Source organism: Mustela nivalis, assembly GCF_964662115.1.
Source record: "Mustela nivalis genome assembly, chromosome: X".
Lineage (NCBI taxonomy): Eukaryota > Metazoa > Chordata > Mammalia > Carnivora > Mustelidae > Mustela > Mustela nivalis.
The window spans coordinates 13,244,433-13,260,283 of NC_139040.1; positions in this window are offsets into that span (position 1 = coordinate 13,244,433).

A 15,851-nucleotide genomic window follows, 5' to 3' on the forward strand; every position below is an offset into this window, starting at 1 on the left:
GAAATCACAAGTAGATGCAGAGGCAGGCAGAGAGAGAGAGAGAGGGAAGCAGGCTCCCTGCTGAGCAGAGAGCCCGATGCGGGACTCGATCCCAGGACCCTGAGATCATGACCGGAGCCGAAGGCAGCGGCTTAACCCACTGAGCCACCCAGGCGCCCTGTATCAATTTTCTTAATGGTGACTCTTAGTGAGCAGAAATTTTCATTTTAATAAAGTCTAATTTATAAATTCTTTTGTTTTATGACTATCGATTTTTCTGTCTTGTCCTTAGCTTTTATGTTTACATCTATGATCCAGCTCAAGTTAATCTTTGTGTCTGATGTAAGGTACTAGTCGGGGTGGTGTGTTTTTGTGCATGGATATCCGGTATCACCAGCCCCACTGGTGGAAAATAATTCTCTCTTCACATTAGGTTGCTTTGGTGTCTTTGTCAGAAATCAAATAACCAGGTGTGTGTGAATCTATTTCTAGACTCTTCTATTCTGTCCTAATGGTGTATTTATTGATTCTTATGCCAGTATTATTCCATCTAAATTATCATAACTTTGAAGTAGATCTTGAAGTTGGGTAATAATTACCTCAGCTTTGTTTGTTCTTCTTTCCCAAGTAGCTTTGGAAAATTCTAGGTCCTTTGCAGGTAACTGAAGGTGTCCCTCACTCTTTAGTCTTCTTCCCTTCTACTTTCCCATGCCCTCAAAGTTGCTCACATCATCGCATGTATACACTAGTCATTGCTGATTAATGAATCTCCAAGTTTTAATCTCCAGCTAAGTCCAATTCAGGCCCAAACCCTAGTATACATTCCCTAAAACTTAGGCATTTCTCCATATCAATAAAGGATTGAACTTGTTAGGCTTTCTTCCAAGCTGGTCCAAATCAGGAATAAGGTCATCCTTACCATCTTCAAGTTCAGACAAACAAGATCTTCCAGTTGCCTCTTTGTCTCCCATACTCAGCCAATCATTGAGGGTTGCCACGTATTTATTTGCTCTCTCTTTTCCACATTTTTTTTTTTTGACCATTCTTACTGCTACCTTCTATGGAATATTCTACCCAGATTAATGTTATCATCTCCCACTATCTTCCCTTCATATCCTGGCTAGAAAATCTTTCTAACAATCCTCTAAGCTGTCTTATTCCTTTATTTAATAATATATGATGAATAATATATGATCAGCCTCTGGATTTGGTCTTGGAGTCCTGTCTATGTATCATCTTTCTCCAACTTTCCCACTTCATCTCTTAGGCATCTTTATAAATAAATGTGTGATGTGGTAGTTATTTGAGCCTTTCCAGATACTACATTTTGACCACATAAAATTCAGCCTTTCCAGATACTACAAGGCATAACTATAAAAAGAGTTTCCTCGGATCATAAGTAAAACCCATTCCTATTATTTAATAGCTACACTACATTAAAATTTCTCACCCTTCAATAACCATCTCTGCTCACATTTAGATGATTTAACCGGTAGGTTCTATCTTTTCAAAAGTATTCTTGGGTCTGTTGATTGGTCAAGCTCCCAGAGCCACTTTGGTTCCCTTTGTTATTCTGTGACTCTTCAGCATTGAGCAAGGAGTTTGTTAGAACTTTGGGTCCTCCATGACCTGAACAATGATGCTGATCAAGAATTTTCTCTTGGCTTTATTCCTTGACACTTCTGTGGGCAGCAGATTTTAGGTGTTCTTTTGTTTTGTTACTGTGACTTCAAAAAGAAAGTTATTATCGAAATAGGCATCAGTAAACAGACAAGTTTCCTTTTTGTGTTTTATACATGACAAGCTTCTGACTGCATCCCTTCAGTCCAGGCTCATTGTTTCATGAAGAAATTCTTATCCTTGTAGAAAGAAGCTTAATGTGATTTTAATTTTGTTAGAGTTTGGAATATATGCACCCCTCTCACTCATTCGTTTGATGGCCTAGAATAAGACCCTTGTCCTCTCTCAGTTGTTTCGTTTGTAAAATAAGAGATTTTGAATCAATGGTGTTTAAGGACGCACCGGTTATCCTAATGCAGAATTATATTGAGGGCTTCTGTGGTTGGAATGTGTGTGTCCGCCCCCTCTGCACCGATTCATAGTTGGAATCCTAACTGCCAATGTGATGGTGTTAGAAGGTGGGGCTTTGGGGACAGGCTTAGGTCATGAGGAATTAGCTTTCGTGAATCAGATCAGTGTTTATAAAAGAGACCCTACAGAGAGCCATCATTTCTTCCTCTATATGAGGACAAAAGTGGGAAGTCTGCACCCCAGAGGAGGGCCCTCACTGGATAGTGCTGGTATCCTGATCTCAGGCTTTTGGCCTCCAGAGCTGTGAGAAATAAATGTGTTGCTTATGAGCTATTTGACCTATAGTATTTTGTTACAACAGCCCAAATGGATTAAGACAAAGGCTTTTTAGTATCTGTTAGGAGAAAGGTGTTTGAATGAAGTCCTTTCCTCAAAACACCACACTAGGGCAATTCCCAGTCTATTTATACATTAAGTTGTCCCGAAGTCTAGAACTCTTGCACTACTGGACCATATTTGGACCTCACATTTTGAAAGTGAAACTTAAAATGCTAAAAGGGATGAAATATGTTATTCATATCATCAAGATTGGGGACCAAAGAATAATCATCTTCCAAGACTGATGAGTTCATCTGCCACACTCAGTCACTCGTTTATCATTTATTGGGTTCTTGCTAAGGTCCAGGTCTCATGTAGACACTCAGAATATAGGGATGAAATTAATATGGTCTTTGGCCTGGAAAATAATACAGTCTAATGAGAAAGACAGGATGTCTACAAATAAATTACCCTACTGACTAGAATGTAATATAATATTTACAGTGTGTTACAGGACCACACTCTGGTAAGTCAGCAACATCACAGCAAACAGTAGGGTTTCTGCCACCAATTATGGAAACTGAGTCAGCTCAGTCCCTTGGGCTATAGGTTTTTTTTCCGGGAAAACTCATCTGCCCCTACTTTCCTGGCATTGCTAGCACAAGAACACATAAAAGATTTTACATTTTCTCAGAACCAGAATTGTTCACGCAGAATAAAATAGAAACATAGTGGGAGAATGTCCTAGATCTAAAACTACCCTTAGTGATGTTGAAAGACTATGATTTTGAAATCACTATTAGACGTTTACAGGGTAACATTTTAATAACAAACGCACACAAATAAGCAAACCTATACTCTTTCAATTCTATTATTGCATTATCCTTCTTCTTTACCAAAAGACAGTGGTACCAAAAGATGATGCTTCAGAACCTTTCTTTCTGCCATGATAGTCACTCCAATGGAGTATTGTGGTTCTTTTCAATTTCCTGATGACTAACCCTGACCCCTTCCCACCTCTTCTCTCTGAAGAAAGCTATCAGAATGCAGTTGCGTGCAACACTACGACTGTAAGAGTAAACACAAGTCTACCCTGATCGCTTTATATGTTTATCTAGAAATAATTATAGATTCAGAGACGATGCAAAGACTACAGAGAAGTCGTTTGTGCTCTTTACTTAGTTCCCTCAATGGTAACAACTTACATAATTATAGTACAATATGAAAACATTGACATAACTAAAGCACAATATTAAAATAAGGAAAATGACATGGGTAAAAGCCACAGACCAGATTCCGATTTCATCCATTGTACAATGTATTCATGGGTCTGTGTGGTTTCATGTGATTTTATAACCTGTGTACGTTCGTGCAGCTACCACAATGATCACGCTACGGAACTGTTTTGTTACCACTAAGATCCCTTGTACTGTTCCTTTGTAGTCACACTTTTTTCTCTCTCATCTGCCCCATCCATAAAAACCACTAATCTGTTCTTCATCTCTATGATTTTGTTATTTCAAGAACGTTATATAAATGCCATCATGTGGTATGTCACACTTTGACACTGGCTTTTCTCAGTCAGCCAAATTCCCTTGAGATCCATCCAAGTTGTGGCATGTATCAGTAATAATAATAATAATAATAATAATACTCAGTCACTAAAATCGATCAATAATCATGGAAATCAATGAATAATCCATCCAAGTTGTCACGTGTATCAAGTGCATTCCTTTTCATTGGTGCATAGTACTCCCTGGCATAGATGTGTCACAGTTTATGTAATTGCCTACCTGCTGAACATTTATGTCATTTCCAGGTTTTGTCTATTACCCATAAAGTTGCTATAAACATTCATGTACAAGATTTATGTGGGCACTCGTTTTCATTTCTCTGAGATAAATGCACAACAATGCAATTGCCAAGCATGTAATAATCACATTTAATTTTGTAAGAGATGGACAAACTGTTTTCCACATGGCTGCCATTACTTTAAGTTCCACCATCAATGCATCGTAATCCAATTTCTCTGCATCCTTACCAGCTTTTGGTGTTGTCACTATTTTTTGTTTTAACCATTCTGATAGGTCCATGTGATATATGATTGTGGTTTTAATTGCATTTCCCTAGTGCAAATGATGCTCCACATTTTTTCCTGCTTTCATTTTCCATCAATACATCCTATTTTGTGAAATATCTATCCATAGCTTTTGTCTATTTTCTATAGGGCTTTTAAAACATTTGCCATGGAGTTTTAAAAGGTTGTGTTATGTTCTAGGTATGAATCCTTTGGCAGATGTATGGTTTGCAAGTTTTCTTCCAGTGATTGATTACTCAAAGTATGTACCTAGGGGAGACCCTTGAGGATGGTGGGGTAAGGACCCATGAAAATATTCTTCTCCATAAAAACAATGAGAACACTGGCAGAAATTCTGAATCAACTTTTTAAGAACTCTGGAAACTAACTAGAATACATAAATAGCTCTTACAACTTAACAATAAAAAGACAATAACCCACATAAAAATGGTCACATGATTTCAATAGACATTTTCTAAAGACTCCATAAAAATTGCCAATAAATACATGAAAAGATGCTCAATATTGTCAGTCATTTGGATAATGCAAACCACAACCACAATGAAGTTATAATAAATACAGCCGCCTAAGGCTAAAACAAACCAACAAAAGATAACACATATTGGTGAGGATGTGAAAAATTAGGATCCCTCACACAACTGATGGTGGGAATGTAAAGTGGTGCAGCTGCTTTGGGAAAAAAAAAAAAAGTCTGGCCATTCCTGAAAAACTGAGATGAAGTTAGCATATGACACAACAATGCCATTCCTAGGTACAGACTAAAAAGAAATAAAAATATCTGTCCTCAAGAAACCTTGTACAGGAATGTTCACAGCAGCATTAGTCACAGTAACTAAAAAGTACAAACAAGCCAATCGTCTACCAACTGATGAACTGATTAACAAAATGCGGTATGTCTATAGACTGGAAAATTATACATGTGTAGAAAGAGTGAAGTACTACTATAGCTAGTATGCGCACGAACCGTGAAAACATGCTGAGAGGAAGCAGACACAAAAGGTCACGTGACATGTGATTCTTATATGAAATGTCCAGAACAGAGAGACAGAAAGTAGATTAATAGTTGCCATGGGTGGGGAAAGGTGAGGTTGGGGAGTGAGTTTTATTTATTTTTTATTTTTGTAGAAGATTTTATTTATTAGTCAGAGAGAAAGAGTATGTGCACGCAAACATGCCCACACACGCACACACACAGCCGGCTCTCCACTGAGCAAGGAGCCCCATGTGGAACTCGATCCCAGCACCCTGGTTTCATGACCTGAGCCGAAGGCAGGTGCTTAACCACTGAGCCACCCAGGCACTCCTGGGGTAGTGACTTTTAATGGGTATTTCCTTTGGGAATGATAAAATATTCTTGAATTACGGTTGTTTGTACAATGTTGCAAACATAGTAAGAAAGGAAACAAACTAATGGTTGCCGGAGGGGAGGGGTCGGGTGAAACAGGTGAAGGGGAATGGGAGATACAGGCTTCCAGTTACGGAACATGTAAGTCATGGGAATAAAAGGCACAGCATAAGGTATGCAGTCAGTGGTACTGTAATAGAGATGCAGTGGGACAGACAGATGGCAGCTACACTTGTGAACACAGCATAATGTATAAATTTGCCAAATCACTAAGTTGCACACCTGAAGCTAATGTAACATGGTGTGTCAGCTATCCACAAATAAATAAATAAGCCTGTGCAATGTACACTTCAAAAGTTGCAGAACTTTATAAAAAGTACATAATTAGCTCACTTTGGTCTTTGAACTAGCATTGGTAACCAACTATGTCTGCCATCTTTCACAACTTCCGTATCCTGTCAACGCAACTGAGATGCCCACCTCTGGGGAACAGAAAGGGAAAGTGCTTTCTAAAGCTCTGTCACCGGAGAACTGGTTTCTTTGGGCTCATATGGTTCCCTTCTGCTATTTCATATGCTGGTGTGTCATTCTGATGATATAGAACTCCACAGCCCTAGGGTCTTTTTTTTTTTTTTTTAAAGACATTCAGTAGGGATAATCATTGTACCTTTCTTAGAGTTTTCTTACGAAGATTAAAGCCAAGAGCTTAGAACGGGCACTGGCACCTGGCGAATAAGAAATGTTCGCTCTATTATATAACACACAAATACAGGTATAAAACAAAAACAGGGCTCAAATAAGAGCTTAGTGTTTTCTATCATTATTGCTGCTACTGCCACTGCTGCATTATCCCTTTTGGAAACGAACAGAGCCATGTGTGTAACGCATTGGTCTTTCTTAGCCTACTCCCTATCCAAATGAGTAGTCATTATGGAGAAAGAATGATCAGTTTTCTTTTTTATTATTACATATGTAATATGTTGGCTGTGACTTATAGGAAATAGGAAACGGCTCACATGTTTTTGGTTTTTGTCCATGTTTCTAGCTCACAGCTCCTAAAACACTGGGAATTCCCCACAATAAGGTTGATAAAGGTGTCTTTTGTTATGTTAATGGCGTGACGGTTGGACCCCACCCAGGGGCGGGGCTGGTTGCTAGGAGGACCTATTATGTGATTAGAGGTTTGGAACTTTTAGTCCCATCTCCCAGCCCAACTTCTGGGCGGGGCAAGGGGCAGGAAGTTGAATCAGCCAATGGCTAATGACTTCCTCATGAATATGCAATGAAGGCTCCATAAAAATCCAGAAGGCAGCCATGCAGACAGTTTCCCGCTTGTTGAATGCGTGTGCTTGGCGTCAGGGGTGCACCTGGAGGAGCATGGAGTCCCGGTCCCTTTCCCCAGTCCGTCACCCTATGCGCTCTTCCTCTGGCTGTGGATTGGTATCCTTTATCCTGTCCTTGACTGGCAACTCTTAAAAGAGTTTCCCTGAGTTCTGTGAGCCGCTCTAGCAAACTCGAAGAAGCTGAGGAGAAGGTTGTTGGAACTTCGGCCTGTAGCCTGTTGGTCTGGAGCACAGGTAAGAGCCTGAGGCTTGCGTCCGGTGTCTGAAGTGGGGGGCGGGGGGCAGGCTTGTGGGACGGAGCCCTTAACCTGTGCACTAGTTCTGGGTGTCAGAGCTGAGGTGCGGTGGAATCCCCCCCACGTTGGAATTGGCCCTGGCAACCCCAGAAGAGTGGCTCTGTAGAAAATTTGAAATATGTAGAATAGGAAATATATTTCAAATATAAAAATTACCAAATTAAAAATAGCCAATATGTATGTCCGTGGGCATATATACATATATATACACACATAGATATGTAAAGTTATATGTAAGTTGCATGTATATATTTCTTGGGAATGTGGAAGCCCATTTGTTATGAGAGTGGTAATTTCAAGAAATGTTTTGTCACACCCCGAAATAGGCAATGTGGTAGAATATCAAAGCTGGAAAGAATCTTGGTTTATTGTCTCTTATTTCATGCTTTACTTCTGTCCATTTATTCCTGAAGTTCATGGTACAAATATTGGATAGTTTACTCTTCTTCAGTATAGTTTTGGTTGAAAACTATATTCTCCTCCAAACATTTATTTTTACAGACCAGGAAATGGAGAAACTAAAATTTTAATTCCTTTGTCCTTGGTCCTAAACTTCATAAGTGAGCCTCTTTATAGTTCCCAGACCAGGGCATTACCTCATTGATTGGACTGAGAAGCATTTGATATAATGTCCAGTGCCATTTAGCAGGACGTTTGCATTTGGATTTGAGATATTTAATTTGCTTCTGAATGTTTATGTGTCTTCATATGTTTAAAGTGAACTTCAGAAGGGGCGCCCGGGTGGCTTGGTCGGTTAAGTGTCACCTAAGCATCGTTAAGCAACTCTTGGTTTGGGCTCAGGTCATGACCTCAGTGTTGTCAGGATTGTGAGATCAAGCCCTGCATCAGGTTCTGCACTTAGAGCAGAGCCTGCTGAAGTTTCTCTCTTGCTCTGCCCCTCCCTCCGTGGTCTCTTCTCTCTCTCTAAAATAATAAATAAATAAATAAATTTTAAAAAAGTGAACTTCAGGAACTCTACATAAGGTGGGACATGAACAGAAGTGTCTACCTCTTCCCAAATATCTACCTGTGGAATAAGCACAGAAATTAAAAGGATGGCAGGGGACCTGTTTTATGTTTGGAAGGCAGGTAGGAATGCTATTCACACACTAGAAATTTCAAGAATTTTCTTCTAAATATTATGAACATGTCAGCAGACTGAAGATAGGTCCAAATCCCAGTCTCTCTCTTCTGAAAAGCCATAACAGAATATGGCTACATGTAGAGGCCATGGTGGGAAAAGCTAACCATTACCACCTCATTTGGAAGGCAAGGCTGAGCCTTGGGGCAGATGTGGAACAAGCCTCCTCCAGCCCCTTTGCCAATAAAGAGCCACAGTATCCACAAGCAGCTACCCTGGAAGGCTCCAGGATGCACAGAGCGACCAGAAGCAGAAAGCCAGCTCTACAGATGGTCACACTTCTGACAACAGCCCCGGGAACAAGGCCAGACAGAACCATCAAAGAGCTGGAATGGAGGCTAAGCTAAAAGACATCTAAATACAAGAAGCTGTCCCACAGCTCAGTGGCTTTTCCAAACAGAAGGAAGTGATCAGAGAGAGATGAAAATCTTTCTGGAACTTCCCAAAGCACCAGCCTCCTCTCCATACTCTGTACCATCACCAACCATTACACTGAAAGTATATGTCTGCCCATTCTCTTGAATAGCAAACTGATAGATAGTAAATGTATAAAAGGAAAAGCCATGCACATTTATCTGTGTGTGGGAGAAAAATTTATTTTGACCATAACCCCCTCTTTTTAAAAAATATTTTATTTATTTATTTGACAGAGATCACAAGAAGGCAAGAGAGAGAGGAGGAAGCAGGCTCCCTGCTGAGCAGAGAGCCCAATGTGGGGTTCGATCCCAGGGCCCCAGGATCATGACCTGAGCCCAAGGCAGAGGTTTTAACCCACTGAGCCACCCAGGTGCCCCAACCCCCTCTTTTTCATGTAATAATAATTGGCATTCTACATTCACAAGCTGTGTTCTGGGAAATAGTTTTGAGGGAAATGTTTTAAGCTAATATTATCTGCTCAGGTAAAGTATTACAGATATATGTTCTGAGCCTTTGCATAACAGAGAATGACTAAAATATCCTTTCTGATATCTATCTATCTATCTTCAATGGCATTCATCAGCAAAAAGTCATATATATGAAAATGAATAACCCAGAAATAGAAAACGTGCCTTCTGAAACCAGTTAAATACAGTTAAATAACTTGAGTCTCACGCAGCTAATTGTTTAATGAGAACTTCCCTGCATTCCAAAGGCTGAGATATGTAGGTGTCCTGAAACCTCTCCATCCTAAAGTGAGGAGCTAAGTCACGTATTAGGACTTGCAAAGCCGTGTGCCCAAACTTAAGTCTACTACCATGTGTCCATCATTGATCTCTAAGTAATATGAACAGAGGCCAAGAATTCTTTGAGAAATTGAAGAGTGTGACACATTTAGACTTTTGGTGTGATATATCTGGTCTCTCATGGGAACTCACGAGGGTGGAGAGGCAACTTTCTTCCCATGTGAAGCCAAGTCAGGACCACCTCAAGAGAACTGTTTGGAGAACTTGGCATATGACATTGATATTACACGGAACCGGACTTTTCATTATCTGAATGCCACTGGGGGATTTTTCTGTTGCCTGAGGATGGCCAGAAGGGATACGGAACATACCCAGTATTTTCTCTAAGGTCAGGGAGGAATACACTGATAAAACAAGTCTAACAGGAGGTGCTGAGATACCGTCAAAGAGCTTCCTCCAGTTCCTACTGAGGCCAGGTCATTCAATGAACAGGTTCAGTAAATTTATAAAATATAATTTAAATGTCATAAATGATTCTTGGAAAAGACGCACAAGAAAAACATCTAATTCAATAGTAACCAACTTGATCTCAGATACAGGACTATGAAAAAACTTGAGGGAGTAAAGGGGAGAGGGGAGAAGTGCAAGGGAACTTGTAGGAGTGTAATTAATACGGTGTTTGAGTTGTTAGCACGTTATCCATCTCCTGCTTTTCTGGTAACAGAACGGCTTGTTCCTTTTAGGAGCCTATTATTGTGCTTCTTTTGGGGTTGAGCTTTCCTTGGACCACTATGTGAGTGAGCATATGGCTCAGACCTGGACATGGCATACCATTTTCTGGTCCATTATGATTGGTTCAGCGATGCGCACATGTCATGGGCTAAGGCGATCTCAGTCTTCCAAGGGACTTTTCCTGAAGTGATATGGCAATAGGCACTCTTATTCTCTGGGATCAGTAGCCATGACAATATGTGTCTAAAAGTTCTGGGGGCCATCTTTGTTACCAAATGAATCAGCCTAAAGTGAAAACAACCAAAAGAGAAGTAGAACTAAGAGCAACAGAGGGGCACCTAGGTGGCTCAGTCGGTTAAGTGTCTGCCTTTGGCTCAGGTCATGATCCCAGGGTCCTGGGATTGAGCCGTATGTTGGGCTCTCTGCTTGCCCCTCTCTCCCTGCCTTGCCCCCTTGCTTGTGTTCTCTCTTTCTCAAATAAATAAAATCTTAAAAAATAAAAGCAACAGAAAATTGATGACATCATTTGTGTCTCTGACTACAGTATTGGCTAAAAATACAATCACTGCACTTTACAGTTATGTAAACCAGTAAATGCATATCCCTGGTATTAAGCTGTTTTAAAAATGCGTCCAAATTTATTTACAATGTTATCATGACCATGACCTTAAATCCAATAAATATGATAGGAAACCAAAATCACTGACCAATTTTATGAAAATAGATGCAAATACATTGAATGCTACCTTAAAACTAAAATCTAACAGATAGTAAATGAATACTATATCAATAAAAATGTGCTTTACTTCATAAATGCAAGGAATTAAATATTAGATAATTTACTAATATATTTCTTGCATTAATAATTGAGAAGAAAAACCATAAGTTTACCTCCATGAATGCCAAAACATTGTCTTTTTTTTTTAAGTCTGTCAAAGTGTTATTCAGCTACAAGAAAATACAACTTTAAGTGTGCAATTTATTGAGTTTTGGCAAATTGGTATACTCCTATAAGCACTACCATAATCAAGATATAGAACTTTTCTATTATCCCCCAAAGTCTCTTGTGCCATCAAAGTTCCATTATGACCCCATCACTGTCAGTCCTCCCCTAACCCACATGTCTGGCACTAGCTCCCGGTAACTTCTGATCTGTTTTCTGTCACCATAGATTATGCTGTCTTTTCTCTAGTTTTATATAAATGGAATAATGCACTGTGTACTCTCTGTGTCTGGTTTTTTTTTTTTGCTCAGGCTAATTTTTTTGAGATTCATCGATGTATCCTGTATCAGTAGCTCATATTCCTTTTTTGTTGTTAATAGTATTCCACTGCATTGACGAGTTGATGAATATTTGGATTGCTTATATAGTTTTTGGCTGTTACCAACAAAGCTGCTACAAACATTCATGTACAAGTCTATGTGAAGACATATGGTTTTATTTCCCTTGCATAAAAATGTAGGTGTGGGATTGCTGAGACATGATAAGTGTATGTTTAACATAATAAGAAATTTCTAAATTGTTTTCCAAAGTGATTATACTATTTTATATTCACACCAAAAATGTGTGACTGTTCCAGTTGTCATTTACCACCCTTTTGTAAATTTTAGCCAGTGTAATGGTATGCAGTAGTATCTCCTTGTGGTTTTAACTGGCATTTTCTTTTTTTTTTAAGAATTTATTTATTTATCTGACAGACAGAGATCACAAGTAGGCAGAGAAGCAGGCAGAGAGAGAGGAGGAAGCAGGCTCCTCACCAAGCAGAGAGCCCAATGCGGGGCTCGATCCCAGGACCCCAGGATCATGACCCGAGCCGAAGGCAGAGGCTTTAACTCACTGAGCCACCCATGCACCCATAATTGGCATTTTCTTGATGAATAATGATGCTGAGGTTCTTTTTCTGTGCTTAATGACTATTCATAACCTTTTACGAAGTGTCTGTTCACATCTTTTGCTCATTTTCATTTGGCTGTGTACCTTACTGTGGAGCTGTCTTTTTTTTATTATTAACATATAATGTATTATTTGTTTCAGGGGTAGAGGTCTGTGATTCGCCAGTCTTACACAATTCGTAGCACTCATCATAGCTCATACATACCCTCCCCAATGTCCATCACCCAGCCACACCATAAGCTGTCTTACAGAGCTGTAAGTTGTAGAGTTCTTTGTATATTATGTATGTAAGATTTTTATCAGCATGCTTTACAAAACTATTTCCCCAAATCTGAGACCTGCATGCTCATTTCATTAACCGTGTATTTTGAGGAGCAGTATTTTTTAATTTCGAAGTCTGATTTTCCAAATTTTCTTTTCATGCACTTCGTGTCCCCTTTAAGAAATCTTTGCCTTGGGGTGCCTGAATGGCACAATTGGTTAAGCCGCTGCCTTCAGCTCAGGTCATGATCTCAGGGTCCTGGGATGGAGCTCCCTGGCAGACTCCCTGCTCAGTGGGGAGTCTCCTTTTCCCTCCCCCTCTGCCCTTCTCTCTGCTCATGCTCTCCCTCTGTCTCTCTCAAATAAGTAAATAAAATATATATATTTTTAAAAATTTGCTTAACTTTAGGTCAGAATGATTTTTTCTTTATTCTGTAAGTTTTATAGGTTTAGAACTTAGATTTAGGTCTATGGTGCAGTTCAACTTAATTTTTATGTATGGTCCAAGAAAAGGATCAGATTGTCTTGCATCCAACTGTTTCTGGACAATTTGTTTAAAAGACTATCCTTTCTCTGAATTGTCTTTGCACCTTTGTCAAAAATCAGCTGGCCATACATGCATAGGTCCATTTCTGGACTCTGTTTCATTCCATTGGTCTACATGTCTGTAACCTTATGCCAATTCCACAATGTCTTGATTACTGTCACTTTATCTTAAGTCTTAAAATCGGATGAAGTAGACTCTCTTAACTTCATTATTTTTGGAATTTGTTTTAGTTATTCTAGATCCTTTGGATTTCCATATACCTTTTTTTGAACTTTTTAAAAAGATTTTACTTATTTGACAGAGAGAGACACAGTGAGAGAGGGAACACAAGCAAGGGAGTAGGAGAGGGAGAAGCAGGCTTCCCATGGAGCAGGGAGACCGATGTGGGGCTCAATCCCAGGACCCTGGGATCAAGATCTAAGCCGAAGGCTTAACAACTGAGCCACCCAGGTGTCCCTGGATTTCCATATACATTTTAAAATGATCTTTCCCCAAATTGGTTTTTAAAACTTTTTCAGCATTTATTCCTAATGAAAATTCGTAGCAAATTAGAAGTAGGTAATTTTTTTTTACATTTTCATAGCATGATTATGTCTATCCATCTGTCTCTCTATCATCGCGTATATGTGCCAACAGCCAGCATCATACTCAATGCATAAATTTAAAAGGTATTTCGAAGCCACTAATGACTACTATGAACATCACTAATAATTAATACTACTTTGGAGGCGCCTGGGTGGCTCAGTGGATTAAGTCTCTGCCTTCGGCTCAGGTCATGGTCTCAGGATCCTGGGATCGAGCCCCACATAGGGCTCTCTGCTCAGCAGGAGCCTGTTTCCCCTTCTCTCTCTCTGCCTGCTTCTCTGACTACTTGTGATTTCTGTCTGTCAAATAAATAAATAAAATCTTTAAAAAAAATTAATACTACTTTGGTAAAATGGCATAGTGTTTAAGAACACAGATTTTGACTTCTGACTTCCTGGGTTTGCATATAAATCCAAGGCTTATAAGCTGTGAAATTTTAAGGAGGCAGTATAATTTATCTGGCCCTCAGATTTGCATCTGAAAATGAGGATGATAATTTTTGCTTACTCCTAAGATTAATATGAGAACTCAATTGGATGATGCATGTAAAGTGCTTAACCCATGTCTAATTCATACTAAGTACTTAATGGATTTTAACTGTTAATATTATCACTATTGGAATTTCTAAACAGTGTAATAATAAATAAATGAGAGAGAAATTTTAGAACATAGAAACCAATCCCTCCTTGAAATTCTCTTTTTTGGGGGGGGGGGGCTCCTGTGGTACCACTTGGCTGTCCATCTACCTCATGGTCCCCTCCTTTCTGTGTCCATTCCTGGGTCTCCTTGTTTTCCTGATACAACCTTGGAGTGCCCCAGGGCTCAGACTTTGAGATCTTGTCTTTATATGCAAAATTATGTGGAGATCTCATTCAACCCAATGGCTTTAAATTACATCTCTACAAATAGATGAATCCCAAACTTCGTCTGCAACCCCGTCATGCCCCTGAACTTATACTTTGTATTTTTAACTGGCTACATGCGTCTCCACTTGGATGTTTACTTGGAAACTCAAACTTACTGTGTACAAGGCAGGACTCTCGATTCTTCTACCCCAACCCTGTCTTTACCCAGACTTCCTCATCTTCTTAATAGATAAACCATTAACCCAGTTGTTCAGGCCAAAACCAGAGAAATACTTCACCCTACTGTTGATCCCCTTTCTCTCATAATTTAAATCCTGCCCATGAGTAATTATGATCAGTTCTAGCTTCAGAATGTACCCCCAACACCATCATGTCTTGTCTGGACTATAGCCTTTTCTCTACTACTTTCCAGGTCTCCACCCTGCCCTATCAGCCTGTTCTTTACATAGTAGCCAGAGTAATCACTATAAAATTTAAGTTGGATCATGTTACCTCTTTCATTAAGATTATTTCACGGTTTGCCACCTTGCCCAGAGTAAAAGTGAGAAATTTACAAGGCCATACACATTCTTCAACCCTCACTACTTCTCTGACCTCCCCTCCTGATTCTCCCTCTTGCTCACTCCACACCAGGTACACTGGCCTTCTTCCTTTTTCCTTTAAAATATCACTCATTTCTGATGTAAGGCAGCACTTTTCATTTGCTGTTCTCACCATCTGGAACACTGTTTATCCAGATGAAGATCTTGTCATGGCTTACCCCCGAACTTCTTTCAAGTCTCTTAAATGCTACTTTGTCAGAGCATCCTTCCACCCTACTTAAAATTACAACCTCTCTCTGCCATCGTCACTCAATATCCTCTCTCCCTGCTTGATTTTTCTTCATAACACTTATCACCACCTGATATATTGTAGAAGGTTTTGTTGGATCATTATCTCTTTTCTGCTGTGAGGGTAGAGTTATCGTCTGTCTTGTTCTGTGGCTGGGGACATACCCCAGTGGGAGGAACAATGTCTGGCATAGATTAGGTACTGAAATGTGTGTTGAATGAAGGAATAAATGAATTGTTATAGTCAAGTGACATTATAATCAACATGGAAAGAAAAGAGAATAAACTAATAAATAGTGAAGAAAATAAAATAAAAGTGGATTTATTACAAGAGTGACAGAGCAAAAGTGAGGGAGACCCTGAAAGAAGTGACAGTTAATGAAAAAATGGAGAGGAGCGAGGCAGAAAATAGAACAGTGATT